The sequence below is a fragment of the Gopherus evgoodei genome, chromosome 9 (assembly GCF_007399415.2).
Source record: "Gopherus evgoodei ecotype Sinaloan lineage chromosome 9, rGopEvg1_v1.p, whole genome shotgun sequence".
Lineage (NCBI taxonomy): Eukaryota > Metazoa > Chordata > Testudines > Testudinidae > Gopherus > Gopherus evgoodei.
Genome location: NC_044330.1, coordinates 76,365,525 through 76,379,837, shown reverse-complemented (window position 1 = coordinate 76,379,837; position 14,313 = coordinate 76,365,525). Strand labels below are relative to the sequence as shown.

Sequence of the window (14,313 nt, the reverse complement as noted above, 5' to 3'; positions counted from 1 at the left end):
TATTTATTCTGTCACCTTTTGAAGAGCGATTACTGCAGAACAGCATACAATGAACACTTTTTTCTACCTGATCTGCCAATCAATCAATAGGTGCTACCATTCCCAAAAGTACAGAGTAAGAACTTTGAAGAGTCTTTGTATCCAGCCTGCCTGGATCTAGACCCTTCTATTATTCCTTTCCTTTCACAAACACTACATTCATGCTAAACTGCTCATAAGGATAAATCAGACAAACCCAGCCACTGACCCAATACTGTTTACTGAACAAAGATTAAAAAAAGTTTGGCTAGTTTTTTGTCCTTCAAAAGAAACATTTGCACAAAATGGTATCAGCCAGGAAGAGTACCGGAAAGTTGAATCCCCAACAAAGATTGTATGCGAAGGTCACCCTGTTGGGGTGAAGGCAAGTACCTTGCATGTCATTCCCCAGGTGGTGGCTGTGGCCTGCTCCTGGGGTATCACCCTCTGGCTGTACCTCTTAGCCAGTCTATCTCATTCCATAGATTGTAAAACAACTCAAACAAAAAGGCAAAAAGTTCCAAGCCCCTCACAGTGCCAGGACCCCTTCCACATACAAATGAGAGGAAGCAGCCTTTAGAGTTTTACAAGAAGTCTTAGCTCCCACACACTGTGGGTCTAGAGGCCAAGCGTTAGTCCAGGAGTTTACAACAAAACAAAATTCATCCCATCTTCTTGCCTCAGAGAGTGCAGGCTGGCTGTCCTCTCAAGCTACTCCTCATCAAGGAACTCCCCCAGCTGGCCTGTGAGGTTGAGCTCTTCTTGTTTCAGAGTCACATCCCAACTCAGGTGAGTTCCTTCTTTTTAAGGGCCTACCCCCTCCCTGACAAGCTGCAGATGTGTCAGGTTAGGGCTAATTGTAACCACAGATATTCTGTAACCCATTCTTGACTGGTGGTGCTAGAGAAGTATCTGGCCTCACCCTCTTTTCTCAAAACCTTCTTTCTTTCCAGCATGGCTGAAAGCAGGAAGTAGTAGAAATTAGGAAGAGACCAAAGCAGTTTAGATCCATTTAAATAAGTTTTGTAAGGACAACTCTACACTTAAAATGCTGCATTGTCAGAGCTTCTCTAATGCAGCTGCACCACTGCAATGCCTTAATGAAAGCACTCAAAGCACATGAGCTTCAGTTCATCGGCAAATTTGAAAACATCAGCTCAGGATTAAACAAAAACTGTGAATGGCTTGCCAACTACAGAACCAGTTTCTCCTCCTTTGGTTTTCACACCTCAACTGCTAGAACAGGGCCTCACCCTCCCTGATTGAACTAACTTCATTATCTCTAGCTTGCTTGCATATATATACCTGCCCCTGGAAATTTCCACTACATGCATCTGACGAAGTGGGTATTCACCCACGAAAACTCATGCTCCAAAACATCTGTTAGTCTATAAGGTGCCACAGGATTCTTTGCTGCTCAAAGCACATGGGAGACATCTGTCCTATCAGTATAGTTAATTCCCCCCACACACACACAAGATGGTAGCCATGTTGATGGGAGAAACTCATCTGCCAAGATAGTGCTGTACATGGGAGGCGGGGTATGTCTATATAGTTATGTCATGCATATCTCTGATGTGTAGTTATAATGATCTAGGTCAGTAGCACAGACTAGACCTAAGTGTTTGGATGTTTAGCCCAACCAATGTTAAGGCCTCAGTCCTACAATTTGTTCTGGGTGGAACCCCACTGACTTTAAAACCTTCTTTAAAAAGGTGACAACCATTTTCTTGCAGTTTTACACAGAAGAAAACAGACTTCATAAAGGTTCTCTGTACTCTTCATAAAAGGTGTTCAATAGGTTCATACTATTGCAAAAGTACTATTGTGACATAACAAAACAAATCCACCCAACAGCTCACACTGTATGATATAACAACACTCTGTTTTGCTCTTATTGCAGGATGAGAGGCAATGGGGTGTAAAGTATCAGAGGGGTAGCCGTGTTAGTCTGGATCTGTAAAAGCAGCAAAGAATCCTGTGGCACCTTATAGACTAACAGACGTTTTGGAGCATGAGCTTTCGTGGGTGAATACCCACTTCGTTGGAGGATGTGCGAAGTGGGTACTCACCCACAAAAGCTCATGCTCCAAAATGTCTGTTAGTCTATAAGGTGCCACAGGACTCTTTGCTGCTAATGGGATGTAAGGGAATCATGTGGGAGTGGAAGCCATGAACCCCTTGGCTGTAGCCTTTAAAAAAAAAACTGACTCAGTTTGCAGCTTTGAGCAAATTCCTTATTCTCTCTGCCTCTGTTTCCTTATCATTAAAATGAGAACTATCATCAGAACCAACTGAATAATTTGTTCCGAAACAAATAAAAACAATTATTCATGGGTACACATTTCACCCAGCCCCAATAATAATATTTATCTACTTACCTCACAGGGTTGTGAGTATTAATCAGTTTACATTTTCAAATCACTACAAAAAACATGAAGGCCTATTATAATGACACAGCCACAGTTAATGCATTATGCTATTGTACTTAGATGAAAAAACATCTTCATACAGGGTATCCTCCACAAGAGACGTAGGCAAGCCATTTGTGCTGTTTTAAATGACAACAAAAACGTATAATTAGACATTTTCTTTTGCTTTCAGATCTCATTATAAAGTCACCTAAATTCATTCTCTTTTTTATTTGAAAGAATCAGAATGATTACCTGAGAGAGAGAGAGAGAGAGAGACAGGAGGAGAATATTATAGTAAGCTATGTGGCCTGTCACATCACTTCTGAGCCACCATGTAGCTTCCTGCAAAATTTACTTGACATTGCCAGTGACTCAGGAACTGTGAAAATTCCAACTGTGAATATGACATCCAGCCTTTTAATGTGTAAAAAAGGGGTATTCCTCCTGTCACATATTTGACTTTAGGATGAAACTACTATGTGGCCTTCAAAAACACTCAGTTGACAAGCTGAAATGACTCTGCATAAGTCCCTCATTTTTCTTTTAGAATACTCCATACAATATCATTGTATGCCCTGATTCATGGAACGATCTGGAGACAAATGGTACACCACCCACATTTAAAAAAACAAATAAAAAAACAACATTTTGTTTATGAATCAGACCCATCATCACTCTAAACACTTGGCAATAAATTAAGCCTTCTCAGGCTGATTAAATTGACTGAATGCTATAAACATGTGACTTTCGCAGATCTAATCATTCCAAGATAGTAGGTGAGTCAATCTTGCAAATGTTTTTAGATATTTCAATTTGCATAGCTGTGATACGTAGCCTACATTTTTCCAAAGCATTTGCTGAGGTTTATTTCCTTATAATTCACCTAAATGTGACAGTTCAGGTGACTGGGAAATAGGAGAATCTATTAACTAGGGATGTGCCAAGCCACATACAATACTAATATTGTGAAACAGTTTGTATCAGAAGAACTTACCACATGACAAAGCATCAGTTAAGAATGATTTAAAAAAATAAAACAAAACAACACACACAAATTAGTAAACCTATTTCCAAGTCACTCTTATATGGATTTCCTTACCATGTGAATCCTTTAATGATAATGGATGGAATTTGCAGCAGTATATTACAGTAGCATTTACTATTCAGAGGGACATCATCAGGTCAAACTTAGCCCCATATGTAGATTTTGTAATATTTAACAACTTAAAACTGACAGAAAAAATTCCATGATACCTCTTCAAATTTCCAGCAGAAATTAAGCAAACATTCTCAGTTGTGTTACCAAGCCACACATTATAGCATTATGCTAATACTTGAGCCTTGATAAAGTCAATAAAAATGCCTAGTCCATTTGCATTGTCCAAAATGAGACAAATGCAAAAAGAAAACAGCATAAATATAAGCAGCAAATATTATTACAGTTCTGTCAGTTTCAATAATCTGCAACCAAATTGTATTCAGACAGTACTCACTCTCTTTGCAGGGTTTGGATCTGGATCCTGCTTATTCCAAGGTGGAGGGGGCACACGTCATTTGCTACCTTCCTTGGACTGATTTGGGGAAACTCTAGGAAAGCTCCACTCTCACAAGTACTTGTGCAGGAGAGAGCATGTTAGGCCAAATCAAGCAATTACACCTTCATGGTGTCATTGAAAGGTGGAATAATTATGATAAAGTAATTTCTGCTTAAGGAAGGGTTCCTGGCTCTGAAGAGAATCAGATTTTCCTCTTTCATCCTCTACCAGATTTTCTGGACTCTTACAAAAGAGCACCATCTTTTGATGCTTCAGTTCATTATTTTTTTAAAGAATACCTAGCTAGTCCAACTGTATTTTTAGGGCTTGATAGTCAGTTACTCCTCGGTGGAGGGGAAAAACAGATGAAAGGAGGAAGATTAAAATGGTCAGAAAAGAGTAGGTGAGGAGAGAGAAAGAAAAGCCAAGCCAGAAATACATGGCTCGAAATAAAACATGGTGTAGGAGGAGGAAAAAGGAAAATGAAAGAGAGGGATCAAAAAGCCAGTAGGACAGGAGGGTTGTGGGAAGCACAGTATAAAATAACTGGAAAACAACAAGCAGTATCCTTCTATGGGGTTATAACTGAGAAGTGAAATGGGACTTATTTGTGATTGGTAGCCAATTAGTTTTCTACAACTAACAAGAATTGTAAGCAGCATTTAGATCTTAGAAATGCCAGTCCCAGAGTCAATTTGGTCCCTCTGCTCCTATTTTCTTCGGTCAGTGAGACCTTGCTTTGATTATATTAAAGTTACGATGAAAAAATGATTTTAATAGAAGTTAATCTTGTCAATATGCCTTTATGATGTATATTATGACAGCATTTCAATTTCATTGCAGGCCTAATGAGACTCAGTTACAATGTCAAAAGAAAAGGAAATTATATCAATCAAGTTATACTACCCTGATAAAAAACACATAAATTAACCCCATTAAAAAACTACTTTAAAACAACATTAAGATTTAGTGAACCCAGAAATTGCTTTGGTTTTGTGCTCCAGGTAAAACCTTTAACTATGATCCCTTGAGTTAAATTCTGCAGTGATTCACAGAATGGTATTGACATCAGTGGAGTTGTTTAGGCTGTAAGCAAGCACAAAGTCAAGACTAAACATTGCAAAGCACAGCTGTCTATTAAGGGACCCTGCAACACTACAAGTATCCTTATTTCAACTACACAGATAAAGTATGTGAATAAGTAGAACTGCTTGTTTGTGCCAAAATAGTACAACATCATTCATAAACAACGCTGACTGGGCCAAATTCTGCCCTCATTGACATTGGTAAGACCCCCTGATGCTTGAGTAAAAAAAGCTGATCCTAAGTTTTAAAGAGTTCATATATTAACAGATATTAAGACCTTTACAATCACATACTTCAACCTCCAGAAAATTTCAGCCAGTGATTCCTGCAATAAAGGCCACAACTGCTGGTTTTACTAGAGCATTTATTTTATAAGACATCCAATTTTAAGAAAGCATAGCCCCTCAAAGGATGAAGCCTTAAAAGCTGTAGGACAGCTGCTCAGCTGATTGTGATATCTGCTAGGTGTGGCTGAGACAGAGACACAAAGAGGCTGTTGCTATTCACTGATTCTGGGGATGGTTCCACACTGACAGGATGTGGCCCAAAGGGGGCAGTATGCCAACCAAGAAGTAGAGTATGGTAACACCTAGCTCCTCCAGTGTTTCGGGGGAGACCTGAGATTTACCTGTTTTCCACCACACAGCGGCCAGGTCATAATAGAGAATCTAGCTCTATGAATTTTACTCAAATAGTCTAAAATCATTTATTTACAGGATCTGTTTTTATGGGGTTCAGACAAATGTAAGTGAAGGTGCAGCTTCTTTGAATTAACTGTTTCAGTGTCAAAACCATTTATACTGAAGCTAATTTTTAGAGCTATTTATCAGCTTGAAACAATCACCATCTGAATATAGAAATATAGGAGTTTTATATGGAAAATTATTTGGAATCGATTTATATCCTTGGGGAAAAATGATAAAATCAATCTGTGTTCACAGCTAAGGAGAAAGCCCATTCAGAATGTGAAAATACAACAGCAACCAAAATGATGGGAAGTTATTGGGATTTCTAAGCTGTTGAGCACATAGCTCTGTGAAGTCAGTGTAAACTATTATACTGAAAATACCCACACAAACTATAGTGAAATCCTACTTCCATTTCAGTCAGTGGCAAAACTCTCATTGCATAATTTTGCCCTCTTTCACCTCTTAATTTTGCCCACTGAATCTGAGACTTAGGGTATGTGTACACTACCTGCCGATCCAGGGATCGATTTATCACATCTAGTGTAGATGCGATAAATCGATTCCTGATCGCTCTGCCGTTGACTCCTATACTCCACCACAGCGAGAGGCGGAAGTGGAGTCAATGGGGGAGCAGTGGCAGTTGATGCCATGCCGTGAGGACGCAAGGTAAGTCAACCTAAGATACGTCGACTTCAGCTATGCTACTCTCACAGCTGAAGTTGTGTCTCTTAGGTCGATCCTCCTCTCCCCTGGCCCAATGTAGACCAAGCCTAAGAAAGGTTATATTAATGCAATTTCTCCACTGACGGGTAGAGAGCAAAACTTAAATTATACCAGCAGAAATTCTCTTAGATTCACTTAGAACTTCTCTGCACAGGGAGATACTCTGAAATACCTATTCCTGATTAACTCCATGGACGGTCTTCTTCAGGAACTAGTAGCTGACAATAGATGCTGTCGGACAGGTGTGGCAGTGAGGCCAAGTAATCCACCATCTATACAATCTCCCTCATACAAATCAACAAAATTGTTGCAGGCCAATTAGCTTTAGAGAAAAAAATGGTGAGTGGTTGAGTTTACTTTGATATCACAATGGCCTAGGACTCTGGGCATGGCACAACTAGATGTCTTACTGTTGCAGGGGTGTAATTGGTAAAGACAACATGTCTGAGAAATTAAAAATTCCACAGTAAAAGACCATGAATCCCAGTGACAGTTGAATCCATGGTACGCCCACATCTTGAATACTGCACACAGCTCTGGTTGCCTCATCTCAAAAATATATATTAGAATTGGAAAAGGGCAACAAAATTGATTAGGGGTATGGAACAGCTTGCATATGAGGACAGATTAGTAGATCTGGGACTTTTCAGCTTGGAAAAGAGATGACTAAGGGGGGATATGAAAGAGGTCTATAAAATCATGACTGGTGTGGAGAGAGTAAGGAAGGAAATATTATTTACTCCTCATAACACAAGAACACCAAATGAAATTAATAGGCAGCAGGTTTAAAACAAACAGAAGGAAGTATTTCTTCACACAACACACGGTGAACCCGTGGAACTCTTTGCAAAGGATGTTGTGAAGGCCAAGACTATAACAGAGTTAGAAAAAGAACTAAGTAAGTTAATGGAGGGCTGATGGCTATCAGCCAGGATGGGCAAGGATGATGTCCCTGGCCTCTGTTTGCTGGAAACTGGGATGGCTCACTTGATGATTAGCTGTTCTATTCACTTCCTCTAAAGCACTTGGCATTGGCCACTGTTGGAAGACAGGATACTGGGCTAGATGGACCATTGATCTGACCCAGTATGGCCATTTTTATGTTCTTAATCTGGTGAATAACTGGTGATATTCTGAACAAAAAGAGCTCTCAGCCATGCTTGTAGCTCTTTCCATTGCTTCACGCTGACTCTACAGATATAATAGACTTCAGAGTGACAATCTTGGAATCTTATATAGATAAAATAAGTACCTTATTCCACCAGAATGAAGCTAATTCAGAACAAGGTACTCATTTACAAATAGAAGCATCCACAGACGGAGTTAATGAAGAATAGTTAATCCACTTTAAATGCACATCCTATCTTATTCTGTATTTTCTGTATTAACCTTTCATGTGTAGACAAGCCTTTAGACTCATCTCTGGATTTGCTACAATGTGACTAAGAGCTGTAGGTCTGGGCCCTTAAAATCAAATAGGAATTAGCTATAATATAAGAGTGAATATCTCAATTAAGAAAATGAGTCACTAAAGGTCTGATAAAATGCTGTTTGAAGTCACTGGGAGACTTTCCCATTATGGTTAGAGTGATCTCAAATCTAGAAAATTAAGTCCACTGGTACACTCAGTGAGTGTTACAATGGCCTTTGTTATGTATATTTTTAATATTATGCACAAAATACTCACTGTACTTCAAGAAGTTATGAAAATATTCCAAAGCCTGTATTAAAATATTCAAAATAATGAAAATACACCAGAACTTAATGTAATTTATTTTTTCTTAGTGCAGAGGTGTATTTATGTACATACTTTTTAATTGTCCCTGATTATTTTATCAAAAATTCCCTTTGTCACTTTCCATTCTGATGTTGCTCATTAAGAGAAAGTATAGTATTGCCCCATTTTAAAGTTCTGATACCTTTGAGAATTCTTTTAAACACAGCATGTGTCCTCTTTTAAAAATGTGTTTCCAAATATCATCCCTGATTGCTGTCTCAAAGGACTGTTAACTACAGAGCTACCATGTTTCTGAGGGAGTTAGAACAGCAGGAGGTGCAACATATTTTGGTGAGTTTGAGCTTGCCCATATGATCATTACTTTCCAAAATCACTGGGCAGCTTGGAAAGGTTGGGATTTGGAACTTAGCCAGGGCGTTTCAGTGAAACAGTAGAGAAATGTTGAAAAGAATGGATGGGTAAATAGAAGCTAGAGTTGTGCAGTGCTCTTTTTTTTTCATTCATCTATCGTTTGTATCCAACACTTGGAGTGTCATGACAGCTCATGAAAAGTTTGCAAAATTAAAAAATCTCATTGATTTTGCTCATTTTGCATTTGCACTTGCAAGGTTGGTGTTCTGTGTCCACAGTATACTTTTTGCCAGATAGAAACATCTTATAATGAGAGCTTGTACCACTGGATCTTCTTTGCTGGTCTCTGATGCCCTGGTGAGTGTCATATATAGCAGGGTTCTCAAGTTTTTCCTTTCTGAGACCTCCCCCGGCACCCACTCAACATGCTATAAAAACACCTGTGCCACAACAACTGGTTTTCTGCATATAAAAGCTAGGACCAGTTTTGTTGGGTAGCAAGCAATTGCCTGGGGCCCCATACCACAGGGCCCCCCACAAAGCTAAGATGCTCAGGCTTTGGCTTCAGTCCCAAGTGGCAGGGCTCAGGGCCTTGGCATTCAGCTTCATGTGGTGGCACTTTGGTTTCTGCCCTGGACCCCAGCAAATCTAATACTGGCTCTGCTTGGCAGCCCCCCTGAAACCTGTTTGTGCCCCCCCCCCCCCGCCAGGGAGCCCCAGACCCTGATTGAGAACCACTGATATATTGGGCCTTCCTGACGATGATCTGTCCAGGACAAACTTCTCTCCAGTAAAAAGTACTATTTTGAGCAGCTTTCAGTGTTGTCTCCAACTTCAGTAAACTTTTTGTTTCCATTACCAGTATTTGAAGTATTGTGGTACTTAGAGTTCAAGGCTTCATCACAGTAGAAACTGTTCAAACTTAGAACAAAGAGACAGGCCTTGCTTTCATAAAAAAGCCCCTTAGGCTTTATTTATTTTTGTTGTTGGTCCCTTAGGATACATGTTTGAGGCCTACAAGATTTGGCCTTGGATATTTGTTTTGTACTGGGCTGGGCTTTCAACACAAGAGAAATAGTTTTCTCTTAAAAAAGTGACTTTGGCCATAGAGAGGAATCTAACAAAATGGCATTTTTGCAAATCTGACAAATTTTCACTTATTTTGCCAATCTGACTCAGCATTGGGTCCAAGTTATTATTTTATATTTGTTTGGTTTATAAATTTGTTTTCCGAAGCTGGTTCGTGAGAGGGAGGTACAGGTATATTGAGCAATGCCTTTGCGGTACAGAATCATGATGCAGGGAAAACCTGTTTAAATCAATCATTCATACAGTTTTAGTTTAAGCTTTCAAAAATAACAGCTAGAGACAAGAGAGAGAGGTTACAGGCTGGGGAGATCCTTGTGGAAATTATCCAACTGAAAGAGGATATCAGGGAGAGGAGAAAATGGTTTGTACCAAGAAAGCCCCATGAAGCATTTCTGCTCTGTTCACCCCAGTGAAAGAGAACCAGAAGAGGTAGTTTAGGCTGTGGCAGTAGCTGGTAATCAGATTAGCACTGGATTTTCCAGTTTACAGCATAAAAAGAACAGAGCAGCATCCTCATGCACTAAGGCTCTTTGGGCTACACAGTAGTATTTGTAGCAATGGAACAAGAAGTGACACAATACATTGGGAGAGTGAGTCTCAAGGGCCTAAAGCTGTTTCTAGTATTTTAAGAACAGAATTAGAGAAAGCTACAGGCTTCTTAACTTTTCCACATATGCACTAGTAGCTTAATTCTTTCTCTTTCTGACGTGCCAGTGGCTGTCCATGTGCATCTACAACTCAGGGCCTAATTTTGTGAGATGCTGAGTGCTTCAACTCAGCCTGGATTGAAGCCACTTAGCATCTTTCATGAGGTGCACAGCACACTGCAGGATCAAGTCCTAGGCTGGAATTGTCTTTGGGATGGACTTGTGCTCCATTTATCAGGGCAGGTCTACAGTTACAATGGTGTGGTTGCACCACTTCAATGAAGACACCACTATGTGGATGGGAGAAGCAGTAGCTATGGCAACAGGATAAGATCTCCTGTCAACATAGCACTGTCTACACTGAGGGTGAGGTCAATATAACTGTGTCACTCAGGAGTGTGGATTTTTCACATTCTTGAGATATGTATTTATACCAATGTAAGTTTACAGTGCAGACCTAACCTCATACCTCCTGATTTTCACAACAAAAAATCTATCCAGTAGGATAACAAATGCCTACTGAAAAAAATAGCAGAACTATGTCTGCTGACACTGCAGTGTAAAGAATTACAATGATATTGAGAATATAGCATTATATATTACCTTATAAAGAAATATGACTTATTCTTTCCAGCCCATCATGTGAGACTGTAATCTGTAGGAGAATTTGTGACTACACTCTAAGCAATACCCAATATCATTGCAGAGTTAATGCTTAATGCTGGAAATTCAGTGCAGGCTAAGTCAAATCATCAAAAGAATCCTCCCGAGTAAGCAAATATTCATCAGCAGAGATATTAAAATCACATTAGCTAGCCAGGAAACAGAATCCGTTCTCACTGTTTCACTATCACAAGAAAGAAAAAAAAATTAGTCTGAGGATATTTGTAGCAGTTTTGTCAATGGATTCCATGTACTTTAACATGATCTATAGCTTTCATGGTTTGACACAGTGACAGAGAGAGGGTTCAATAGAAAGAAACTACTTTCCTATGGCCTGGCCCACAGTTATTTTAACTATCGGGGTTCTCAAACTTCATTGCACCAAAACCCACTGCTGACAATAAAAATTACTACATGACCCCAGGATGGAGGATCGAAGCCTGAGCCCACTTGAACCCCACTAACCCAGCGACAAGGGCTTCAGCTCCAAGCAGACAGCCTGCACCTGTGTCCCAACACGCAGGGCTGAAACTCTCAGGCTTCAGTATTGTTTCTGGACCCCAACAAGTCTAAGCCAGCCCTGACAACCCCATTAAAATGGCGTCCCAACCCACTTTGGAGTCCCAACCTACAGTTTGAGAATGGATGAATTACACCAATATAGTTAAAATATTACAAACCTCTTAGTGGAGGCGCAGTTATATTTATGTCAGAGTGCCTCATAGCAGTATAACTATTCCCTTAGAGTACGTCTATACTACCCACTGGATCGGTGGGTAGTGTTCGATATATCGGGGATTGAGTTATCACATCTCATCCGGATGCGATAAATCGATCCACTAAGCGATGCCCGTAATCCATCTCGGCAGGAGGAGTAAGTGCAGTCGATGGGGACTCTGCGGCAGTTGACTCACCGCCGTGAGGAAGGCCAGGTGTCGAACTAAGATACTTCGACTTCAGCTACGCAAATAGCATAGCTGAAGTTGCATATCTTAGTTTGAAACCCACCCACCTCAGTGTAGATCAGCCCTAAGAATCATAGAAAATTAGGGTTGGAAGAGACCTCAAGAGGTCATCCAGTCCAACCCCCGGCTCAAAGCTGGACCAATCCCCAACTAAATCATCCCAGCCAGAGCTTTGTCAAACCGGGCCTTTAAAACCTCTAAGGATGGAGATTCCACTACCTCCCTAGGTAACCCATTCCAATGCTTCACCATCCTCCTAGAGAAAGAGTTTTTCCTAATATCCAACTTAGACCACTCCCACTGCAATTTGAGACCATTGTTCCTTGTTCTGTCATTTGCCACCACTGAGAACCGCCTAGCTCCATCCCCTTTGGAATCCCCCTCAGGTAGTTGAAAGCTGCTATCACATCCCTCCTCACTCTTCTCTTCTGCAGAATAAATAAGCCCAGTCCCCTCAGCCTCTCCTTATAAGTCATGCACGCCAATCCCCTTATCATTTTTTTCCCCTTTGCTGGACTCTCTCCAATTTGTCCACATTCTTTCTGTAGTGGGGGGCCACTAAAACTGAACACAATATTCCAGATGTGACCTCACCAGTGCCAAATAGAGGGGAATAATCACATCCCTCTATCTGCTGACAATGCTCCTACTAATGCAGCCCAATATGCTGTTAGCCTTCTTGGCAACAAGGGCACACTGTTGCCTCATATCCAGCTTCTCGTCACTGTAATCCCCAGGTCTTTTTTTGCAGAACTATTGCTTAGTCAGTCAGTCCCCAGTCTCTAGCTGTGCATGGGATTCTTCCATTCTAAGTGCAGGACTCTGCACTTGTCCTTGTTGAACCTCATCAGATTTCTTTTGGCCCAATCCTCCAATTCGTCTAGGACCCAATCCTCCAACTGACCCTATCTCAACCCTCCAGTGTTTCTCCCTCTCCCCCAGCTTAGTGTCATCCACGAACTTGCTGAGGGTGCAATCCATGCTATCATCCAGATCATTAATGAAGAAGCTGAACAAAACTGGCCACAGGACCAACCTCTGGGGCACTCTGCTTGATACCAACTGCCAACTAGACATCGAGCTGTTGATCACTACCCGTTGAGCCCGACAAGCTAGCCAGCTTTTTATCAACCTTATTGTCCATTGATCCAATCCATACTTCTTCAGCTTGTTGCCAAGAATACTGAGGGAGACCATATCAAAAACTTTGCTAAAGTTAAGATATAGCATGTCCACTGCTTTCCCCATACCCACAGAGCCAGTTATCTCATCATAGAAGGTTGGTCAGGCATGACTTGCCCTTTGTGAATCCATGTTGACTGTTCCTGATCACCTTCCTCTCCTCCAAGTGCTTCAAACTGGATTCCTTGAGGACCTACTCCATGTTTTTTCTAGGGACTAAGGTGAGGCTGATCGGTCTGTAGTTCCCCGAATTCTCCTTCTTTCCTTTTTTAAAGATGGGCACTATATTTGCCTTTTGCCAATTGTCCAGGACCTCCCCCAATCAAAGGTGCTGGAAATGTGAGTGTGGGGGGTACTGCAGCACTCCCTGACTTGAAGTGGTTCCCATTATATGCAGGATTTACAGTTTGGTTCAATGGCCCCACAGCACCCCTTACAAATTGTTCCAGCACTGCTGCCCCGGATCACCACAAGTTCTCAAAGATAATGGCCAATAGCTCTGCAATCACATCAGCCATCTCCCTCAGCACCCTTGGACGCATTGCATCCGGCCCCATGGACTTGTTCAGCTTTTCTAAATAGTCCTTAACCTGTTCTTTTATCACTGAGGGCAGCTTACCTCCTCCCCATTCTGTGTTACCCAGTGCAGAAGTCTGGGGGCTGACCTTGTCTGTGAAGACCAAGGCAAAAAAAGCATTGAATACTTCAGCTTTTTTTCCACTGGGAAGGGTAATAAATTACACCAGTATAAAGTAATTTATACCAATATAATTTTGTCCACACTAGGAGTTGTACTGATTGAACTGTTTTAGTTTATATGTAGGGAAACTAAAATCTCCTGCACCTCATGTAAATTATATAAGTATACATGAAATGAATAAAATTTACTAGGTTTATTCCTTTGTTGGAGCATCTCAAGGTTTCATTGCATAGACTAAAAAAAAAACAAAACACCTTGCTCCAGTTACAAATTCCATCATATTTATTGATTGTTCAGATATTTTTAATGTGTTTGTATGTATAGTGATAACGTTTTTACTAGAAATAGGTCTTATACAAGAAAAATTAACCAACATTATGAATCCAAATGTCAGAGCTCTGCAATAATTTTGTAACTCAACACAGAATCAGGCAACCCAGAAGAGCTGAAAAGGTTGATTGAATTGTTTGACTAAGTCTGTGAAAGACATTCACCGAATTCTTTCCTGACTCA

At 40.6% G+C, this 14,313-nt stretch overlaps 1 long non-coding RNA gene across 1 annotated transcript; it reads right to left on the bottom strand.

Annotated features, from left to right (window-relative positions):
- Window positions 1-424: 424 nt before the first annotated feature.
- Window positions 425-11,589, bottom strand: LOC115657726. Its single transcript, XR_004002037.1, has 3 exons — window positions 11,513-11,589; window positions 9,915-9,916; window positions 425-437 (listed from the first exon to the last, which is right to left on the bottom strand). It is a non-coding gene; the product is annotated as an uncharacterized LOC115657726 (long non-coding RNA).
- Between the last annotated feature and the right edge of the window lie 2,724 nt (window positions 11,590-14,313).